The 3,967-nt window shown below is 38.4% G+C and overlaps 1 pseudogene; it reads right to left on the bottom strand.

Moving 5' to 3' along the window:
* Positions 1-1,366: 1,366 nt before the first annotated feature.
* Positions 1,367-3,029, bottom strand: LOC148933826 (UDP glycosyltransferase 9 pseudogene; annotated as a pseudogene).
* Between the last annotated feature and the right edge of the window lie 938 nt (positions 3,030-3,967).

Genomic DNA, 3,967 nt, shown 5'->3' with positions numbered 1-3,967 from the left:
AGATCCCACGGGTACTGTGGGAGTGTGAGAGCCGCTCGTCGCCGGACTGGACTCGTTGTTGTGATCCATCACTCGATGATGCTTTTGAACAGAAAGTTAGAGAGAGAGAAAACTCGTTAAAACAAGTGGTGCAAATGAAAATGAAACGAAAATCGCGTTTATATATGATTTAAAAAAAAAAAAAAAAAATCGAAAATCGGCGCTGGCCGATCGCTGGCCGATCGGGCCTCCACAATGGCGGCTAGCCGATCGGCTAGCGCTTCGGCCAGCGACGAGCGATCGGCCAGCCCACGCCGATCCGCTCGCCGAAATCGCGTTTGCCGATTGCAATGGTTCGGCTAGCCGATCGGCTAGCGCGACGAATCGGTTAGCCGGTCGCTAGCCGACCATTGCGGATGCTCTAATGTGTCGGAGATATATACTCCCTCCGTCCCACTTAAAATGAAACATTTGGGAATTGGCACGAGATTTTATGTAGTGTTGTTTTGTGAGTTGATGAGGAGAGAGTAAAGTAAGAGAGATGAAAAAGTAGAGATAGAGTTATTTCCATTTTAGGAAACGTTTCATTTTTAATGGTACAAACAAAAAAAGGAAAACGTTTCCTTTTTAATTAGACAGATAGGGAGTATATTTAATTTTATAATTTTTTAGTTGATTGATTGTTGTGAGTCCGTAACTTTCTTTTATTTCACAACTAATTAATATATTTACTTTTTACTATTCCTTTTTTTCCCAATAAATATTAAGAATCTTTTTGATACGAGATTTAATAGAGAAAAAATTGATAAAATAAAATAAGAAATAGAAAATTTAGTGGAAGTAGCGTTAGTGAATAAAAAAGTCTATATTCATATTATTAGTAGTTTAGTTGGTATAATTTATAAATAAAGTGATGTATAGAAATAATGTGCATTTATATGTTACTACTCCTAAAATATTTCTCAAATTGGACAATTCATATTCTCTCCGTCTTTAATAATTTGTCACCATTTAATCCGGTACGAGTGTTAAGAAATGAAATAAAAAATGAGTTCTAAAAATTAGTGGCACGTGGATTCTACTTTTATATATTAGTTTTATAATAAAATGTGAGTGAAAATGACTTAGTGGAATGTAGGGTCTATTACCAAAAATGGTAAAAATAAAAAGTGATAACTTGTGTGGACGGACGAAAATAAAAATAAGTGACAAATTTTCAAAAACGAATGGAATAATTTCGGGAGAGGGGTACTTTTTACCAAAAATAAAAATGACTCGTTAATATTTATAATTTTCAAAATAAAAAATTACTCAACTAACGAATATAAATAAAAAGAGTACATAAAAGTAAGACTCACGTCCCTACGTAAACCAACTAACTAACTACCTACACAAAAGTTCCTCCACATTCCACAGCATCCTTAGCCAATTTCCTAAACTCACAAGCCTTCCTTCTCATCTCAACCCCTTTCTCTCCTCCCACAACTCCTTCAATACACTCAGCAATCTCCTCTCTTTCACAACCTTTCATCACAACCCCAATCCCCCACACATCCTCCACAAACTTAGCATCCGTGGTCTGGTCCATCCATTGCAGCACGGCCACGACGGGCACCCCATGCCCGACCGCCTCCAGAGTCGAGTTCCACCCGCAGTGGCTCACGAAGCACGCCACAGCGCGGTGGGCCAGCACCGCCGGCTGGTTGCACCAAGGCACCACGAGGCCCTTCTCCCTGGGATTGAAATCTCGGGGGAGCTTGTCGGCCTCGGAGGCTTTGACCACCCACAGGAAGTGGCGGTTGCTGGCGATGAGGCCGTGTGCGAGTTCATCCATCTGGGGTTTTCCGAGGGATGCGATGCTTCCGAAGGAGACGTAGACTACAGACGCGGTCTCTTTGGAGTCGAGCCATTGTGTGCAGGCGTCCTGTTTTGGTTCGAAGAGGTTGATAGTGGTTTGGTTGTTGTTGTGTTTGTTGTTTAGGAGGAAGGTTGGGCCGATGGTCTTGATTGGCCATTTTCCGACCATCCAATCTACTATCTGGTAAAGAAGATAAATAAACAAAATACGATAAGAACATACATTTCAGGTCAGTTTTGATTATACAATGCCAAGATATATAAAAGATTTATCTATATCTAATTATGCAAACTTCCTTAAAGTGAATTAGGTGTTAGGATTAGGACACATTTGGATTATGTGACAAGGAGGCTATGTTCCTATGGACAAGAAATAATTGATGATATATGCATTAGAATAGAGCATATGAGCATATGATAAGTTACAACATTATGTGAATAAACCATAATTTTTAAAAATAATAATAATAATAAAAAATAGAATGATTGATTGTGGACGAATAGAGTATTTATTGATTCTACAATGATAAGTGATGAATTCATAACATTAGAACATTTTTGTGTCTAGACAAAATCATATGCATATTTATTAAGGCAAATAGCTAAAAACCTTGAAGTTTATTTAAATTCTAGTGCATAGCGCGACATTAAAAATAATCTGGAAAAAAATTATGAACTTTACATTTCTTCTCAATCATCACATAAAGAAATGGCAACCAAAAAATCTTATGTGGATATCAACGCCGACAGCAAATTCCAACACGTACGTACCTCTTTCTCGAGCATGTCGAACGTGTTGATGAAGATCCAATCTGCCTTGTCAAGATTCAAGAACTGGCCACAAAGATGGTTGAGAATGGTCTGCTTGTCATCCATAAACGTAGAGAGGTAAGGCAAATCCTTGACCCCAAGACAAGGCAACGAAGGCAGCCTCACCTCCCCACATTCCTCATAAGGATACTTCTGTAGTTAATGTGCAGCAGAAAAAGTTTAATTATGCTTTTTGTTTAGAGTGTCATTAGTAGGTTGGCTGATTATGACACTAGTCATTAATTCTCTAGCATGTGTTTTCATTTCCTAGAAAAGGTGTCTCGTATTCCATCTTTAATTAGTAGAGATGGAGAGTCTTTTGAAAGTTGAATCATTTTCATCTATCTAAGTATCAGACTTTCTCCCTGAAAACTCACCTCCATAACAACTCCTAAAACAGAGACTATACAACCATTATCTCAATCAAAAACAAAGAGAAATTCTAGTGCCAACGATCTAACAGTTTGGCATCAGAGTCTAGTTAAAATACTAGGATTTCTCCAACAAAAAAGCCTCAAGAAGGTGAAAGGAAGAGCAATAGTTGCTGTCAAGTTTCAGCAGAGTATCTCATACAAAATGGAGAAATCACGACATGTTTCTCTACCAATCTTTGTCGGAGAGAACTTTGAGTTTTGGTGCAAGAAGATGAAGACACTACTTGCCTCATTGGACTTGTGGGAGCTCGTCGATGAAGGCTACGATGATGAAGCAAACGAGAATCCTACAGCGGCTCAAATAAAGGAGTTAAAGAAGACGAAGCAAAGAGATGCTGCAGCTTTGTCAAAGATCCAACAAGCCGTCGCCGATTCGATTTTCCCTCGAATCATCGGAGCTGAAAAATCAAAGGAGGCATGGGAGATTCTTCAAAAAGAATTTGGAGGAGATGAAAAGGTTAGAGCCATTAAACTCCAAACTCTATGAAGAGATTTTGAGAATACAAAAATGAAAGACAATGAAACCTTAAATCAGTTTCATTCAAGTTTTATTGAGCTCACAAATCAAATGAGAGTGTATGGTGAAGAGCTTTCAGACCAGAGAATGATAGAAAAGATTTCGATATGTCTTCCAAAATGGTTTAATGCTATAGTTGCTGTTATTGAGCAAACTAAAGACATTTCTCAAATGAGCATTCATGAGTTGATGGGTTCTTTGAAATCATATGAAGAAAGGCTGTTAAGGCAATCGGAAAAGCCGATTGAGAGTGCATTTCAATCAAAACTGCATTTGAATGTTAAAAGTGTTGGTGAATCTTCGTTTAGTGGTGGCCAACAAAACCGTAGTGGAACCTATGGTCGTGGAAGAGGTCAAGAGAAAACCAAAC

Source organism: Salvia hispanica, chromosome 1 (genome assembly GCF_029641045.1).
Source record: "Salvia hispanica isolate PSC_SH4W2 chromosome 1, Shi_PSC_v1, whole genome shotgun sequence".
Lineage (NCBI taxonomy): Eukaryota > Viridiplantae > Streptophyta > Magnoliopsida > Lamiales > Lamiaceae > Salvia > Salvia hispanica.
The sequence above is the reverse complement of the archived record's forward strand: the minus strand, read 5'-3'. Positions and strand labels throughout refer to the sequence as shown.